The 20046-nt window shown below is 33.3% G+C and overlaps 1 long non-coding RNA gene and 1 other non-coding gene across 12 annotated transcripts; one reads left to right on the forward strand and one right to left on the reverse strand.

Moving 5' to 3' along the window:
- The first annotated feature begins 864 nt into the window (after positions 1–864).
- On the forward strand, positions 865–13936 carry LOC148553053 (uncharacterized). 11 transcript variants are annotated; one of them, XR_015892014.1, is made up of 7 exons: positions 865–1118; positions 1277–2233; positions 2465–2525; positions 2655–2774; positions 3145–3210; positions 4172–4253; positions 13288–13936. It is a non-coding gene; the product is annotated as an uncharacterized LOC148553053 (long non-coding RNA). The 11 variants fall into 11 exon arrangements; XR_015892015.1 differs by having other exon boundaries at positions 4175–4253; XR_015892017.1 differs by having other exon boundaries at positions 3164–3210.
- A 3367-nt stretch (positions 13937–17303) lies between these two features.
- On the reverse strand, positions 17304–17411 carry LOC148553054 (small nucleolar RNA R71). Its single transcript, XR_015892550.1, has one exon. It is a non-coding gene; the product is annotated as a small nucleolar RNA R71 (small nucleolar RNA).
- Positions 17412–20046: the final 2635 nt, after the last annotated feature.

A 20046-nucleotide genomic window follows, 5' to 3' on the forward strand; every position in this document is an offset into this window, starting at 1 on the left:
AAATTATAAAATTGTTCAATAAATTAAGTTTGTACAGTATCCATGGTAATTGAGAAGTTACTTTATAAGAAACAAATTATACAAAATTAAATTCATTGGAAGTAATAGAATACGTAGAATACCCATTAATATCATAATTATCCAAATCCTGAATAACTAAAAAAATAGATAGTGAACGTAAAATATAAATACATGATAGACTGTTTGAGTTCCTGTAAAAAGTTACCATTTGAAAAATGATTCAAGTGTAACCGTATAATAGATTTATTGAGTGAAGAAATTATCATTTATAATTTACAATATTATATATTTATGAAAAATATTTGAACCTTTTTTGTGTATTAAATAAAACGTTTAAAAGAATTGTAGAATATTAAAAAAGATATGAAATGTAAAATTCTCTTAGATATCAATTGGACCACTATTATTATGAGCATCTGAATAATAGCAATCATATTATTGGAACGACAATAATGTATTTTAAATGATTATATTTTACAGTGTATAATTATTCTTTAGAGATAAGTAATTCGTGAATATAAAAATTATATTAAACTGGTAGTATAATAATTCACTACTAGAAAATTAGTTATTACACACGGATATTTCCGACGGATTTTATCCCATGAAAATACAGACGAAATTTCAGAGGAATTTTTTGCGGAAAACAGAAAAAATGAATTAGCATAAATTACAGACGGAAAATAGAATCCGTCAATAATTCCATCGGTAAAATTATTTTTTTTCGTGGAAAATGGTTATAGACGAAAAATTCATCTGTAATTAAATAGACAAAACACTGCGTTTTATTAAATTATTACAGATGGAAAATCCGTCTGTAATTTAAATTTTCCATCGGAAATGTTGAGGTAACCCTAATTTTATCACCACCCATTCACACTCCATTTGAACGTTTCCAGCAGCCCTCATCCCTCGAACTCTTCTCCTCCGGTAGAAGGTGCTGTCGCCGCCGGCGGGGATAGACCGTGGGTACCTTCGTCATCTGTGGAAGCTCTACTCGGCCCTCTTCGCATCATTCCTCCTCTCCTCGCTATCGCATGAAGTTCTGAGTTAAGCTCGTGGCATCGCCGTCGCGAAGGGTTCCTCCCCTCCTCGCCGTGCGTTGTTTCTGATTCTCTGCTCCTCGCCATTTTTTATTTAGGATTAAGCTAGCGTTTGCCTTTGATTTTGTGATTTCATTTCTGATTTTGTGATTTAATCTCTGCTTCCTTTAATTCTTTTTAGTGCATTTACGAACCTCTCCCTTACATGACAGAGCACCTAGGTTGCAGATCCATAATGAATTTCGAGTTTTCTCGCTCACATCAATCTGTAAGTTTTTTTCACGCTGATCTCAATTTCTTCCCCTTTAATACCACTTGAGTTTCTCAATATAACCCTAATTTTAACGACATTTATCTTATTTCACTTATTGACTTCCTTTGACTTGTCCATTTGCAATTTGGGATTTTTAGCTACTTATATTGTACATAAGCATAACTATGTAAGAATTCCCAAATCTCCCATTCTAATTTCAGGAAGAAGCAACTGAAGTAATTACTAAGAAGCAACTGAAGTAATTACTATTGTTTTGGTGTTTCATTATTTAATGTTAAGCAGGTGTTTAGCGTATAATTAGCTAATTGGGATTAAGCTAGCATTTGCCTTTGATTTAGTCTCTTCTGAGGAAGAAAACACTATGAATATTAAAGATGAATTGATATTTTCTGATAAAAACTGCATCAATCTGCACAATACTAAGTAATGAATCTGCATGAGATACAATCTTATTTTCCGAGGCAGAAATAGCTATCTGATTCAATAAACATTATCTGAATTCTTGAATACACATTAGCACAAAAATTTCTGGAAAATATCTATTCAATCTTATATAATACTAACTACTAAGTAATGAGTATATGCAGAACGTACAATTTTTGAGGCATAAAGTAAGGCCAGAACTGCTTGCATTCATATGCTCAACATTTTTTGTTACTTTATTATCATGTACAAGTTTTATAGGTAGCTCTAAGAATAAATGAAAATCTACCACCTTTACATAAGGAAATAATGTTTTCTGCATAATTGTGTGTTTTCCTATATAGAGTAACCAAGCTGGACTATCTTTCTGCATAATTGTGTGTTTTCTTCCTGCATCAGGTTTACTTTCTTAAAAGGTTCCAAATTTTTTTGATGGATAAGGTTGCCCTGCATTTGCAAAATAGTTAAAAAGGTAAATCAGAGTTATATCTTATAAATTTTTTAGAGAAAGATCATTGACCATTGCTGCGTCACACAACCTTTTGGTTTAGCTCTTTGATTTCTTCTGTTAGAATTTGTTCCTGCAGAATTTGATTTAGTAAGTAACACCCTCAAACACTCCATTTTTCTCCTTTATTTTTTCACTTTCAATTCTGAAATATCATTGTTTGTTTTAATCGGTTTTGTAATTCTATGATTTCAGAGAGGCATCAACCAAGTTGAACTCTGAAGGCTCCATACAAAAATCTAAAGATCTGAAAAAGGTAACTGTTCTGCTGAACTGAACAGAATTTTACCAGTTAGCATTAATTTTGTTGTGATAATGGAAATTTGAGAGTATGATAGTTATGCTAAGTGTGGTTCATGCCATTATTTTGGTTTTTGTGAAAAAGGGAGTTGATTGCGTTCGGCAGAGGACCCAATCTGTTTTGGACAGAAGCTTAGCTATTTGGGAAAAATACTACTTACTTCACTATTTTGCTGTTCCCCAAGGCTTTTACATGCCAAACATTGTATGATCTCTCTCTCTTTCTCTCATTACATTAGAATGATTATTACAAAATATCCATGTCTAAAATGGAGGATTATTATGATCTATCATATTCATAAGGCATTATAAGTTGTCCTTAATATCAGGTTCTGGTACATAGACAAAAACTTATGACTTTCACACGGATCACTTCTGAAAGAAACCTCACTTTTATCTATGTGACAACATATGATTTTATGACGGTCTAAGAATTAGTTCTGTTAACCGGCTATGAATATGCAATATAATACAAGTATACTATATTATAATATTATATATGCGTATGTACTAACTGAAGCATTTCTTATCCTCAGTAAGGATTTTCATTTTGTGAATTGATTATCTAACTTTAGGAAGACAATGTACTTCCAGGACAAGTCAAATGAGAATGGCCTCCATCCAGATGCTCCTTTTATCATGTAGAACTTGTTCCTTTAGAATTTGTTCCTGCAGAATTTGATTTAGTTAGTTACATTCTGCAGAAATTTAAGATGATGGCCAATTCTATATACATGCCTTCTATATTAATTATTTGTGACTAGCAATGTTGGACTAGGCGTTAATTTTATATGTAAGATTATTACTTGATGAGGATTGATTGTTCTGCTTATATATAATAACATGATTATTTCATATTTTGATTACTTTTATGCATCAGACTAACTACTATAAATATATGAAAGAGCTTGCTATGTAGCTTACTACCTAGTTTCCATTTTATTGTATTAATTTAGTTCGTATCTTTATCACACTATACTTTGATTTGTTTGTCAGTACTTGGAAATCATCATCAATTCCCACACACTTCACGTTGTTTTGTTATTGTCATAGTAATTAATATATGTTACTCTCTCAAACGGGTTGAACTACTGCCAAATGCATGCATTCCTGACCTTAGTTTATTTAATTTAATTTAGTTTCTTAATTAGGCATGCATAATTATTAGACCCCAGAAATTGAACTTGCTGATATACAAATTGAAAGTACTCAAGCGTTTCCTATATTATTAAAGAAGTTATTAGTTAAGAACGTTAAATAATAATTTAATTAAATATGTTAAAATATTTAATAATTTTTAATTAATAACTTCATTTATCATTCTATTCCTTTGAGATTCACCGTTCTGCAATCTATACACATTCTCTTCTTGTTTCTTCTAAATTCTTGACTTGCTGGACACGATTTCACATAAGAATTATAAACTTATCTATAATCTTTAATTTTCTTTTTTATATATAGTTAGTAAAAGATATTTTAGTCAAATATATATTACTTTAATCTTGAAATATTATTTTATAAATATTCATAAATTTGTGTGTTGATTTTATAAAAATAATACTCTAACACACACTCTCTCTCTCTCTCTCTGTCATTGCATAGTAGTTGATTATTAGAAGACTAATTTGTGTGTTCGCTCAGAGATTTTTGGTCCAATCCCTTCAAATTTTTGCTTGGAGTTAAGGTTAGTACAATTCTTGTGTTGTAAACTTCATTGATTTCTAGGGTATTGTATGATAAATGAAATATTACTTGTGTTGTGTTGCTACTTGTATTGCATTGAAAATATTGATATGGTTAAATATTGATAGGATGTTATATGATAGATGAAATATTGCTTGTGTTGGATGATTTATAGGTACTAAAAATATCGAATTTGTAAAAAATGTCTTGGCACCATCGAGTGTGGATGTATGATAGGTTGAACCTAACAAGAAGAGGTATTAAACCTGAGTTTTATGACAAGGTTGAGGAGTTTATAGAAAACATGGAATATTCTGTTGACTAATTGATAATATGGATGGAAATTGATTATAGCTGAACTTAGTATATATAGTTGACTCAATGATTCAGGTAGGGTCATGTTAGGAGATTAGGGATTAGGGTGGCCCATCAAGACTCTTACCAATCCAAGTATTATAAAATAGACTAATTCATGTTTTTTGTAACTGAATTTCACTATTTGGTCTCTTCAATGAGATAAATATTTAAATATCGCATTTATTTTTATTATTTATTTAAAAAATGAATAATAAATGTATGTAGACGGTGGTACATCACATTACATTTTGTAATGGTAAGTATAACTTGTGGCACACTTGTTATTAGGGGATAGACAGAGGATAAGGACTAAAAATTGGAGACAGCTATATCCTGAATCACCATCTTAACTTGTTTAAATAATTGATTAGAGTCTCTCACTCAATATCCAATCGGATCTACAACACATTACACTGTGTGGTGTGCAGCCACGCACAGAAATCATTGCTGGGTTGCTCAGAAATAAATATCAGATAATAAAGTATTTATTTGTCTTTAATATTGTTTTAATATTGTCTTTAATATATATGTAAGTCATGGCTCCTCGGGTCAAGGGTAAAGGTGTCAAGGGTCATAGAGGTTCTCGCAACACTGCCGCAGCCGCTATTTTGTTTATATTTTGAATTATATTGACTTGCTTGTTTATAGTACTTCATAATACGATGAATTTGTTTATTTTTTTTTGAAATATTATAAATATTCGAATATAAATTAGATAAAAATTTGTATTAAATTTATATTTATTTTGTATGAAAACAAGTTTATTTTGTAATTAGAAAAATAAAAAATATTCTATTTTATCTTACAGACGAATTTACAGATGGATTTCTATCTGTAATCAGAATGTGAGATGATTTTCCAAAAGTTCAAATTACAGACGGAAAATCTGTCGAAAAATTCGTCTATAATTACAGACAGAAAATCCGTCTGAAAATCCGTCTGTAACTACAGACGGAAAATCCATCGGAAAGTTCGTCGCCTTCGGGAAATGGATGGAGAATTTACAGAGGGAAAAATCCGTCGGTAAATGGTAAAAATCCGTCAGTAATTTTTCGACGGAAAAAAATTTGTCGGTAAATAATGTCCGACGGGGCTTTTACAGAGGGACAAAATCCATCGGTAACCAAAATTCCGTCTGTAATAAAGACTAAATCTGTCTGTAAATCTATCTGTATTAATCCATTTTCTAATTATATTAAAAATAGTAAATTTATCAATTTAAATTTATGTAGTGAACAAATTGCCACTTCTTATATATCTAATTTTTAGAAGGAAAAGTATAGAAAAATATCAAAATTATATGCAAATTTTTTTTGTTATACACTGAAAAAATTTAAGTTACAATTATATTATTAAACATATATCTAATATAATTTTTTTTAATGATACGGTGGGAACATTTTATTTATTCTTATAATAATATTATTTAGGACAATAATGAAAGTTTTATTGAATTAAAATTTAAGAAAAAATAAATTACTATTAATTAAATAAATATACAAGAGTCCTACCCATATTTATTACCATTCGATCTATTACTTGAATCAGTTTCGCTTTTATTATGAGTATTCAAATATTTAAAAAATTTATTATTAAATTAAAAATAATGTATGTTGAGAACTTAAGAGTACATTCGATAGAGAAATTACAGATAAATAGTACTAAGAGTACATTAACATAGAGATATTGTAGAAATAATTCAAATTAAATGGCAAGCTAAATTGTAGAAAAAATTTAAAAAAAAATACCAGAATTATCCACTAAGTTTTTTGTTACAGAGTCAGAAAATTTAATAACAAATATATTATTAAACATTAAACATATATATTTTTCTTATAATAATACAGTTATATAAATTTTATACGTATATAATATTATATTAAAAATTATTAAATTATCTAATAATTGAGATTATAATTATGTAAAGTACATTAAGACAATATAATAATATCTATAATAATATTATTTAGGCAAATAATAAAAGATTTATTGAATTAAAATTTAAAGAAAAATAAATTATTATTAATTAAATAAAAGTACCCATATTTGGACCATATTTGGACCTATTAAATAAAAGTACCCATATTTGGACCAAATAATAAAAGTACCCATATTTGGACCATTCGGTATATTACTTGAACCAGCTCCGCTGTTATTGTGAGTATCTGTATATTTAGAAAAATTATTACTAAGATGAAAATAGTGTAATTTTATCATTTAAGGGTACACTCAAGAGATAAATTATATATAATTGGTACTAAGTACAGTAATATAGATATATCGTAAAAAATAATTTATATTAAATGATAAACTAACAACATAAATTTATTAATGGGAAGTATAACTTAGAGTACCTGATACAGAATATTGATGAACGGGTGTATTTGTGATATCTTGTAATGGTGTTGTCATGTTAGTTCCACTCGATGTATCGATTTGTTTTCCTCGTCTAATACTCTCTCAGTAACAGGCACGCCTTCTGGCAAGGTGTTGCTGCCTCTGTTCTTCGCTCATCTTTTGTCTTCATTGCCTGGCATAGTCTTGCCAAGTTTGTCGACCCCTTTCATGTGAATCTTCCATTGGAATGTTGTCAACTTGATACGTAAAAATTAAATTTATTACGTAATTACTATCGGCAAGTATACCGGGTCGCATCAAGTAATAAAACTCACTAAGAGTGAGATCGATCCCATGAGGATTGGTGGACTAAGCAATTTTAGTTAAATGATGCTCTAGTTAGGGAAACAATTTTTGGTATGGTTTCTTGTTAACTTAAGCATGAAAGTAGAATGCAGGAATATAAATGACAATGAATTTAAATGACTAAAAGTAAATGAGAATAAAATTAATGATTGAAAATGTAAGAACAGAAACTTAAAGTGCAAGAAAATAAGAACTGAAATGTAAATGACTGAAGCTTAAATTGCAAGTAAGTAAAAGCTGAATGTAATTGACAGAAATTGTAAATTGCAAGAATGTAAACAAGGGAATTGGGTACTGGGTAACATGAAATCTAAAAGAATAGAAGTAAAGATTGATAATGGGTGAGATCACTAGGGATCAAAGATGTTGATTTCTCATGAATTAATGGTGATCAATTCCTTCTCAATCATATGAATAGATCTATGGAAGATTGTAAATAATTAAGTCCCAATCTCTTGGTGACTCAATTTCTCTCAACACAATCAATTGCCACTCTCGTGATCTAATTGGTCATGAGAAGAGATGAAGTTCAGTTTCTAATCCAAAGACCACATAACTCTCAGGATTTCAATTCAGGGTGGTTACATCTCACATACCAACCCAGAATATATCAATCAGGAGAATCATGAGAGGATAAATCCCAAACTGAATTCTATGACTCCTTTCTCAAGTTTATCACACAATTCAAATAGATTCAATCCCTCTCTCGATAGTAATTGAATCGAGAAGAAAAGAAGAAGTATTAATTCATTGAAAACCAACAGAGCTCCTCTCCCTAGTGAAAATAGGGTTCAGTGATTCATAGCTCTAAGTTTAAACAAAATTCTCAAATTGGAAATTAGACTAAAAATAGAAAAGAAAGAGAAAATAAAACTGGAAACAAAACAAAATGAAAACTGAAAAGTAAAATTCAGAACTGGAAAATAAAATTGTAAACAGAAAGTAGAGTCTCAGCAGAAGGTAAATTTCAAAAGTGCAAAAGTACAAAAGAGATCTGAAAAGAAAAAGAAACCAAAAAAGAAGATCCAGAAGAAGTCCTTCATGATTCCAAATGTACCTTATTTATACTAGTTCAATGGCTGCTTCAGGTGAACTTGTAAGTTTGTACCTGGAAAAAGATACCCTGCTCCAGGAGAACGTAGCGCTTTCAGGAAAACATAGCGCTCACATATCCACGCGTATGTGTGACCCTTCACTAATGCCACACCCACGCGTACGCGTCACTGACACGTACACGTCGCCAGCCAAACTTTGAATCCAACTTTGAAGGTTGTCGCAGGCACTCTTTGAAAAAGAGCGTAACGCTCTTGGCTGAAGAGCGTAGATCCCTCTCACACGAACGCGTTATCCACGCGTATGCGTGGCCCTTCGAAGATGCTGTTCCACGCGTACGCGTCACATACGTGTATGCGTCGCTGAAGAACGTAGCGCTCTTTGAAAGAGAGCGTAGCGCCTAGGGGTGTGCTGCAGGGGAACGTAGCGTTCTTCAAATGAGCGTAGCGCTTATCTCCCCTGCCATGATCACAAAACAACATCTCATCAAAGCTCTGCATCTCAAATTTTTAAAATTCAAGTATTTAACACTTTCCTTATGTCATTTGCATAGAATCAACCACAAAATCACTTAGCCTTTGACATATTAATGTATAATGAGAACTTCATTCAAATGCTTTTTTATTTTGAATAAAATGCATGATATTAAGCTAAAACTACTTAAACTAACTAGCTAATCTAAAACAAATTGCGAATGCATCACAACACCAAACTTAAAACCTTGCTTGTCCTCACGCAAGAAAAGAATTATGCACACAAGTTTCTTTTACTTGGAATGGATTGAAGGATAGCTCATAATGCCTTGCTGAGTGAAGTGATTAAGTGATAGTGGGGTGAACTATGAATTATATGCTCATGTAAGGATTCCAGTGCTCATTAGTCCCTATATTTTGAAGTCTTAGGTTTTAGGACTTTCATTCGAATTGTATTATGGAAATCTCTTTATAGATAGTCACCTTGAAGCGGCATTTATTCATCTCAGCCTTGACTCTAGGTGTCATGTCTCAAAGTGGCCCTTTAAGATAAGTTTTCAATCAATACTCCCAACCCACTTGGATTAAGGTATTAGGTGATGAAGCACCCCTTAGGATTTACTAGCTCAGACCTCTCTCTTTGACACAAACCCACCACAAGCATGTCACTAGAATATTAACTCTTTGAGTTTTTGTATCTTTCTTCTAATTCCTAGTAATTGATGCTCAGAGCCTTGGGCTTGTTCTTTGTTTTTCTTTCTCTTTTGTTTTCTTTTACTATTGCTTCTTGGATCAATAGATTTTTGAGATTTTCCATAACACTCCTCCAAATTTCATTTCTTGCCTATGAGCTCCCACACAGGTTTTCACAAACATGCAACCTCAATACATAATCATACAATCAGAACCACCACTCCTCTTAATCTTTTACTTGCCTCAACATTTTTTGGGATTCTTCAATCCTTCTTTTCAAAGAAATGTTTTCTGTTTGCATTCCTAGAAATATTGAGTGCAAGCAATTTTTCAAGAGTATGGTGCTGTGAGATATCAAGCATTATAGTTATTAAGCTACAAAGGAACTATGCTAAACAGATATGAATGTCACACAAGTAAAACAACCAATCATAAAAGTGCAGAACATAAAAAAAACTTGGAAGGCATATCATTTTTCAGATATGCATCCTCCTTATTTACTAACACTATGAAAGGAGCTTCACCACCTCTAGTTCTTGTAGCCCTTCCCTTTGCTTGATTCTCCTTTCTTCTCTTTATTCTTTGACTGCTGCTTTTTCTTTTTGTTTTCCTCTTGCCGTTTTCTAGTTTGTTCTACCTCATACCACAGTCCAGCATCTTTCAATTTTTGTTTCATTCTTTCCCCGTTTTTTCTTGCTCTTGCTAGTTGTCCCTCTAGTGGCTTGATCTGTAGGTATGGTATAGTCTCCTTATTTAATATAGGCATACTAGAAATGAGTGTCACACAAGTTATTAAGCTACAAAGGAACTATGCTAAACAGATATGAGTGTCACACAAGTAAAACAACCAATCATAAAAGTGCAGAACATAAAAAAAAACTTGGAAGGCATATCATTTTTCAGATATGCATCCTCCTTATTTACTAACACTATGAAAGGAGCTTCACCACCTCTAGTTCTTGTAGCCCTTCCCTTTGCTTGATTCTCCTTTCTTCTCTTTATTCTTTGACTACTACTTTTTCTTTTTGTTTTCCTCTTGTCGTTTTCCAGTTTGTTCTACCTCATCCCACAGTCCAGCATCTTTCAATTTTTGTTTCATTCTTTCCCCGTTTTTTCTTGCTCTTGCTAGTTGTCCTTCTAGTGGCTTGATCTGTAGGTATGGTATAGTCTCCTTATTTAATATAGGCATACTGAAAATGAGGTAGTCAAGCTTGGCTTGGGTATCCACATCATATTCCACTCTGTCCAAGTGTCTAGCCTCCTCAGCTGTGTGGTATATATTTTTCCAAGCCAACAAGTTATCAAGGTACCCTTCAAGTTGATCTTGTTGATAAGATATTTTTTTGAAAGACTCTTGGAATTGATCAAATTGTTCTTTGTGCTGGTCCAGTAGTCTTGCTTGAAAATCCCTTTGCTGATCCATCATCCTTAGCTAGAAATTCTCTTGTTGTTCCATCATTTTTATATATTGCTCTTGTTGCTGCTCCTGACTCCTTGTATTGCTCTTGTTGCTGCTCTTGAGCCCTCATATATTGCTGAGACAGTCTTTTAATGGCACTCTGAATTTGGCTTAAATCAATTGTACTAGAAGCTTGTCCCTCTTCTAATTGTGTTTCCCTTCTTCTTCTCTGAGGTCTTCTCTCACCCTGAGTGCTACTGACATTGTCCATCCTCATCTTAGTAATAGGCTTGCCTTCCTTCACCCAATCTGTGTCTTGGTTCTCAAAAAGCACTCCTGCCCTATTGCACAGACGTAATATGGTACTTGAGTGGCTGAGTCTGGTTGATTTATTACTGTCCTCGGCTAGCTCTTGAATGCTGTCTGCTATAAGCTATGGCACATTTATCCCCCTTCCCCCTTTGATTATGCAGTGTATCATGATTGCTCTCTTGATTGTGATTTCTGAAGTGTTTGCAGTGGGGGAGATTGATCTTCTCACTATTTTATACCAACCCTTGCATTCAGGTGAGAGATCAATCCTTTTCAAGTGGCATGGATTATTATTTGAATCTCTCACCCAGTCTTTACATTCCAGACATATATCATTCACTATCTCATCGGGATCATTTTTGCCCTTCATTCTTTCTTCAAAACTGGGCTCTCTGAATGGTATTGCTCTTATTTGTAGAACCCTCATGATTGTTGCTGGGCTGAAGTCTACTTCTATCCCTCTCACATAACTCTTGTAGGGAGGGCTGGTTTTGTTTTCACTGATTGCATTTGCATAGAACTCCCTTACAAGGGTTGCACTTATGTCTATCTCTGGATCGCATAAGAACTCCCATCTTCTCTTTTCTATCACTTCTCTCATTATAGGATATTCACCTTCCTGCAATCTAAATCCTATTTCGGGGATGACTTCCTTATTCTCCATCCACCCATGATAATTGAGTTCATGGAAGTGAGATTTGAATCTCTTTTTATCATAAGTGGGTGGTTCAGCCAGTTGCTTTCCTTTTCTTCTTTTAGAACTTGGTGAGGCCATTGAATGGAGAGGAGAAGGCCGAGTCTTCCAACACCAAACTTAAATGGTGCTTGTCCTCAAGCACAAGAGAAATTATGAGTAAAGCTAAGAAGAAAGGTTTGGGAGAATAAGGTGTATGAATACGGTTTGAAGTGATAATGTAGAATTGAGAAAAGAATCTTGAACAGAGCAAGGCTTGAGAAGAAAGGTGACTTGCGGTGTATGAAAAAGTGTGTTCGGTTTTGGACAGAGGAGTTGGTGATGAATAAAGCAAATATGTGAATACAGCAAAGATGTGTGAGCAAAAGGGAAGCTGCTTGCCAATTTAAAGCAATGGAATGAGTTATTGGAGCAAGACAAAGGAGGTTTGTGTTCGGCCACTTTGAAATGGAAGGTGAGGATTTAGTGAGTATTGTAAGGATAGATGGCTCATATGAGGAGGTGGACTGAAGATAAGAATTGAGATTGGTTGTGGCAGTGATTATAGCTTGGTCATGACATTTGGAGTGCAGGTGTCCTAGCTAGCTAATGCATGTCAGGGTGCCTTTCCCAAGGCACAAAACTCCAGGCCATGTGATTCCTTATGTTGTCCGGTTCTTCCTTTGCCCATGTGACCCCACTATGCTCCAATACCCTCCTTGCTTCCATCACACCTTCTTTTTAGTTTTCCTGCAAGATAAAACAAAGCATCAACTCATCTTTTAAAAAAAATAATAAAAATTAATGGAAGACAAATCTAACTCTACTTCTTAATGAGAACAATTAATTAATGTTGTTTCTTTATGCTTAAAGGCATTAAATCGCTTGTCTCAAAATTTAATATTTGTGTAGCTTATGTGAACACCAAACTTAGATTGTGACAATATGCTGCAGAATTAATTAATTAATTCACTTAGATAGACTCAATTAATATCAATGACTCATGAAGCTATCATAAAGTGTCTTTATTCACACCAAACTTGGTGTTTATCATAGGCTACATGCAACCTTAATAACTTTCTGTGACAATTGATTTTTGTTTCTTTGAGTGCATAAGAAGAAACATTTTATTTCTAACTACCAAAGCATAAAAATTAAAGGATACTATGCATGAGTTGCCTCCCATGAAGCACTCTTTTATTGTCATTAGCTTGACATTGTGATGAGCGGATAATTTATACGCTTTTTGGCATTATTTTTACATAGTTTTTAGTATGATTTAGTTAGTTTTTAATATATTTTTATTAGTTTTTAAATAAAAATCACATTTTTGGACTTTATTATGAGTTTGTATGTTTTTCTGTGATTTTAGGTATTTTCTGGCTGAAATTGAGGGACTTGAGCAAAAATCAGATTCAGAGGTTGAAGAAGTACTGTAGATGTTGTTGGATTCTGACCTCCCTGTACTCAAAGAGGATTTTCTAGAGCTATAGAACTCCAAATGGCGCTCTCTCAATTGCGTTGGAAATTATACATCCAAGGCTTTCCATCAATATATAATAGTCCATACTTTGCCCGAGTTTAGATGACGCAAATTGGCGTTCAACGCCAGCTCCCTGCCCTATTCTAGAGTTAAACGCCAGAAACAGGTTGCAAAGTGGAGTTAAATGCCAGAAACAGGTTATAAACTGGCGTTTAATTCCAGGAAAGACCTCTCCACGTGAAAGCTTCAATGCTCAGCCCAAGCACACACCAAGTGGGCCCCAGAAGTGGATTTCTGCATCATTTACTTATCTCTGTAACCCTAGTAACTAGTTTAGCATAAATAGGACTTTTTACTATTGTATTCAGGGATCTTTGGGACGTTTAGTTCTGAGATCATGGAGGCTGGCCTCTCGGCCATGCCTAGACCTTGTTCTTATGTATTTTCAGCGGTAGAGTTTTTACACACCATAGATTAAGGTGTGGAGCTCTGCTGTTCCTCGAGTATTAATGCAAAGTACTATTATTTTTCTATTCAATTCAAGCTTATTCCTATTCTAAGATATTCATTCGCACCCAAGAACATGATGAATGTGATGATTATGTGACGCTTATCTCCATTCTCACTTATGAACACGTGCCTGACAACCACTTCCGTTCTACATGAAGATGAGATAAAATGAGTATCTCTTAGATATCTAATACAGGGGGACCGAGTCTGAGATATTAGAGTCTTCGTGGTATAAGTTAGAACCCATGGACGGCCATTCCTGAGATCCGGAAAGTCTAAACCTTGTCTGTGGTATTCCGAGTAGGATCCGGGAAGGGATGGCTGTGACGAGCTTCAAACTCGCGAGTGCTGGGCGTAGTGACAGACGCAAAAGGATAGTAAATCCTATTCCAGTATGATCGAGAACCGACAGATGATTAGCCATGCAGTGACAGCGCATTGGACCATTTTCACAGAGAAGACGGGATGTAGCCATTGACAACGGTGATGCCCAACATACAGCTTGCCATGGAAAGGAGTAGGAATGATTGGATGAAGACAGCAGGAAACAGAGGTTCAGGAGGAACGAAAGCATCTCTATACGCTTATCTGAAATTCTCACCAATGAATTACATAAGTATCTCTATCCTAGTTTATATTTTAATTATGTTTTAATTATCAATTCTCTATAACCATTTGAATCCGCCTGACTGAGATTTACAAGGTGACCATAGCTTGCTTCAAGCCGACAATCTCCGTGGGATCGACCCTTACTCACGTAAGGTTTATTACTTGGACGACCCAGTGCACTTGCTGGTTAGTTGTGCGAAGTTGTGACAAAGTGTGATTCACGTTTGAGAGTACCAAGTCTTTGGCGCCATTGTTGATGATCACAATTTCGTGCACCAAGTTTTTGGCGCCGTTACCGGGGATTGTTCGAGTTTGGACAACTGACGGTTCATCTTGTTGCTCAGATTAGGTAAATTTATTTTAATTTTAAGCTTTTCGTTTTTATTATTCTTAATTTCAAAAAAAAATTTAAAAATAAATATTTTCAAAAATATATTTTTCTTCAGAATTGTTAAGAATGAATTCTAGTGTTTCATGATGATTTGTTGAATCCTGGCTGGCTGTAAGCCATGTCTAATCTTTTGGACCGGAGTTTCAACTTATCATCACAAGAGCTTGTTGATCTTCACCCATTTTGCAGTTACACACATAGTTGTTGTATACATGGGAGGTAGGCAATATCTGCTGAAGCTTGGCTGGCCATTGGCCATGTCTAGTGTTTTGGACTGGAGCTTTCACTGAAAGCTTGGCTGGCTAGTAAGCCATGTCTAATTCCTGGACCAGAGCTTTAGACTAACATTGCAGATTCTTGGAATTCTTATTGAAAATTTTGAAATCCTTATTTTCTTTTTCAAAATTAATTTTCGAAAAAAAAATACAAAAAAAATTAATAAAATCATAAAAATCAAAAAAATAATTTGATGTTTCTTGCTTGAATCTAGTGTCAAGTCATAAGTTTGGTGTCAATTGTATGTTTATCTCTTTCTTGCATTTTTCAAAATTTCATGCATTGCATTCTTCATGATCTTCAATTTGTTCTTGGTAAGTCTTCTTGTTTGATCTTCATATTTTCTTGTTTTGTGTCTTTTCTTGCTTTTCATATGCATTTTCAATTTGTTAGTGTCTAAAGTTTGAAAATTTCTAAGTTTGGTGTCTTGCATGTTTTCTTTTCTTGAAAATTTTACAAAAATAAGTTCTTGATGTTCATCATGATCTTAAAAGTGTTCTTGGTGTTCATCTTGACATTCATAGTGTTCTTGCATGCATCATTTGTTTTGATCCAAAATTTTCATGCATTGAGTCTTTTTCATGTTTTTCTCTTCCATCATTAAAAATTCAAAAATCAAAAAAATATCTTTCCCTTTTCTTCTCATAAAATTCGAATATTTGACTTGACTTTTTCAAAAATTTTTAAAATCTAGTTGTTTCTTATGAGTCAAATCAAATTTTCAATTTAAAAATTCTATCTTTTTCAAATCTTTTTCAAAAATCAAATCTTTTTCACTTTTTCTTTTATATTTTCGAAAATTTCAAATTGATTTTCAAAAATCTTTTTCTTATTTTGTTTCATAATTTCAAAATCTTTACTAACAATTAATGTGATTGATTCAAAAATTTTAAGTTTGTTACTTGTAAGAAAGGTTCAATCTTTAAATTTTAAATCATATCTTTTTGTTTCTTGTTAGTCAAGTAATCAACTTTAACTTTCAAAATCAAATCTTTTTAAATTTCTTTTTCAAATCTTTTTCAAAATAAGTTTCAATCACATCTTTTTCAAAATCAATTTCAAAATCTTTTCTAACTTCTTTTCTAACTCCTTATCTTTTCAAAAATTGATTTTCAAATCTTTTTCAATTAACTACTAGACTTTTTGTTTGATTTTAAAAAAGTTTACTATTTCAATCATATCTTTTTCAAAACTACCTAACTAATTCTCTCTCTAATTTTCAAAAATCACCTTCCTCATTTTTCAAAGTTCCTTTTTAATTAACCAATTATTCTAAATTTTAATTTTAATTTTATTTCTTTTCTTAATTTTGAATTTTAATTTTAATTTTAAATTAAAAAAAACAAAAATACTTTTATTTTAATTTTGTTTAATTTTCGAATTCTCTCATCTCTCATCCCCTTCTGTTTATTTATTCATCTACTAACACCCCTCTTTCACTCAAGAATTCGAACCCATTCCTCTCCCCTGTATTTAGATTCTTATCTGTTTCTTTTTGCTACTCTTCTCTTCTTATACTTACATAAGGAATTTCTATACTGTGACATAGAGGATTCCATACTTTCTTTTGTGTTCTCTTCTTTTTCACATGAGCAGGAGCAAGGATAAGAACATTCTTGTTGAAGCTGATCCGGAATCTGAAAGGACTCTGAAGAGGAAGCTAAGAGAAGCTAAAACACAACACTCTGAAGAGGACTTTACTGAAATTTTCGAAAAAGAAGGAGACATGGCCGAAAATAATAACAATGCAAGGAAGATGCTTGGTGACTTTACTGCACCAAATTCCAACTTACATGGAAGAAGCATCTCAATCCCTGCCATTGGAGCAAACAATTTTGAGCTAAAGCCTCAATTAGTTTCTTTGATGCAATAGAATTGCAAGTTTCATGGACTTCCATCTGAAGATCCTTTTCAGTTCTTAACTGAATTCTTGTAAATCTGTGATACTGTTAAGACCAATGGGGTTGATCCTGAGGTCTACAAGTTTATGCTTTTCCCATTTGCTGTAAGAGACAGAGCTAGAGTATGGTTGGACTCTCAACCTAAAGATAGCCTGAACTCTTGGGATAAGCTGGTCACAGATTTCTTAGCCAAGTTCATTCCTCCTCAAAAGCTTAGCAAGCTTAGAGTGGATGTTCAAACCTTCAAACAGAAAGAAGGTGAATCCCTCTATGAAGCTTGGGAGAGATACAAGGAACTGACCAAAAAGTGTCCTTCTGACATGCTTTCAGAATGGACCATCCTGGATATATTCCATGATGGTCTGTTTGAGCTATCAAAGATGTCACTGGACCATTCTACCTAAAGAAAATGCCTGCAGAAGCTGATGATTAGACTTTTGTGTGGTTTAGAATTCACAATTGAAATCTCGTTGTAAGTATAGTTTCTAAACCAACAATAGTCCTTTCATACAAAAGATTGTTTGTCACAAGTAACAAACCCCTAAATTTATAAACCGAAGTATTGAACATCGGGTCGTTCTCCCTAGGAATTACAATGAAGTGTCTTGTTATTGGTTATGAGGTATTTTGGGGTTTTTGGATAAGAAACATGAAAAGTAAATGGCAATGAAAATAAACTAACAACTAAAAAGGTCTTGGCAAAGGTTGGTGGTCAAGGATCTCTATACTAATCACTAACCACAACATGAGAATTGGCAAGGATCAACCCCACTAAGTCATCCTCTAACTAATAAAGGAAAGTCAAGTGAGATATGTCAATCCAAGACCATAAGTCCTAGTTCTCCACCAAATCAATTAGTGAGATCTAGCGTTAATGGCTCCCAATCGTCAATCACTTGGACATTAGTAATTCGAGAGTTCCTAAGTTACCTTTCCAAGACAAGAACATAAAATTATACTCTAAAATCCAACCAAGCATTTTATTAAACACTTGGAAGGCATCAAAGGAAAGCATAGTAAAAAGTGCAAGGAAAGTAAATCTACACTACTCAATTGCAAGAAATTAAACAACAACAAATCAAATGAACAATAAAGGAACATGAAAATATAAATTGCATTTAAATGAAAATAGAAGAAATAAAAGTGCATGAACATAAAAGTAAAGGATTACAAGAATTAAATGCTAAACTAGAGAGAGAAAAGGTAGAAGAAGAAGAATTGAAAAAGGAAAAGTAAATCAAAGCATGAAATTAACCTAGATCTAAGAATTCCTAATCTAGATCTAACCTACTCCTAATCCTAAAGAGAAGTGAGAGCTTCTCTCTCTAGAAACTAACTAAAAGCATGTGAAAACTAAACTAATGACTAGATGTCTCATCCCTCTTCAATCCTTAGGTCAAATAGCATCAGAAAATGAGTTGGATTGGGCCCACAAGGCTTTAGAATTCGCTGGCCACTACTTTGCTTTTAATAATTCACGTGCAAATCGGCGCGTGCGTGCCCCCCTAAACTTGATGCAAATATGGAAAATCTTATATCATTTCGAAGCTCCGGATGTTAGCTTTCCAACGCAACTAGAACCGCATCATTTGGATCTCTGTAGCTCAAGTTATGGTCGATTAAGTGTGAAGAGGTCGGCTTGACAGCTTTTGCGATTCCTTCATTTCTTCATGAGTTCTCCATTTTTACATGCTTTTCCTTCATTTCCTTGATCCAATCTTTGCCTCCTAAATCTAAAATCACTTAACAAACATATCAAGGCATCTAATGGAATCAAAGGTAAATCAAGATTAAACAATTAAGCACAATTAAAGGAGAATTTATAAAACCATGCTATTTCATTGAATAAATGTGGGTAAAAGGTTATAAAATCCCTTAAATGAGCCATAAGATAAACCCTACAAATGGGGTTTATCAACCTCCCCACACTTAAACCAAGCATGTCCTCATGCTTAAACCAAGAGAAAGCAAAGGGGCATCGACATTTATTCAATGAAATCTAACTAAATGCAACCTAAACTATATGCAATTATCTACATGAATGCAATTGCTTGGTCAAAATAAATCAATGTCCAAGAAGCATATATGCACAAGGGCTAAAGGTATTAACAACCATGCCAAACCACAATTGAATTGAGCTATTAAATAATTTTACAAACTTGCATGAAGAATGATGATCATAGGTGAAAACATGTAATTGAGCATCAAACCCTCACCGGATGTGTTTGCACTCTATTCGCTCAAGTGTGTAGGATTGATTCAATCAATTCTTTCCTAATCATACTTTCCAAGATTTGTTTTTCTTCTAACAATCAACATTTATTTCATGCATGCATACAAGTATCATGAGGTCTTTTTATTGGTTGTAATGGGGCTAGGGTTAAGGTAGGATGCATATATGGTTAAGTGAGCTTGAAATTTGAATCTTTGATAAGCTTAGACTTCCCACCTAGCCTATGACATCCTATACAATTAAGTTCTAATCTAACTACCCATTTTTCACTTTTTCATCTGCTCATGCATTTTCTTTTCATTTCACAACACATATGCATTGATTTTATTGAGCTTCACTTGCTTTGGGGCATTTTGTCCCCTTTTATTTTTTTTCTTTTTCTTTTTCTATTTTTTTCTTTTCTTTTCCATATTTTTTTCTTTTTCTTTCGTCTTTCTAATTTTTCTTTCTTTTGCTTTGCAATATATACAAAAACATCAATGCATAAGGTTTTACATTTGCTTAAAACATGAGCATGCACCCAATTCCCAATGTTTACAACAAAATACAAAACTACCCTTTTATTCTCCCAATGTCCCAAGGTTCCCACACTTGAATGATACACACACACTAGCCTAAGCTAATCAAAAATCCAAATAAGGACATTTATTGTTTTCCGCTTTAGGCTTGTAATGTGCTAAATTAAGAACAAGTGGGTTAATCGTAGGCTCAAATTGGCTAACAATGGA

Source organism: Arachis ipaensis, chromosome B7, assembly GCF_059453495.1.
Source record: "Arachis ipaensis isolate K30076 ecotype BB chromosome B7, ASM5945349v1, whole genome shotgun sequence".
Classification (NCBI taxonomy): Eukaryota; Viridiplantae; Streptophyta; class Magnoliopsida; order Fabales; family Fabaceae; genus Arachis; species Arachis ipaensis.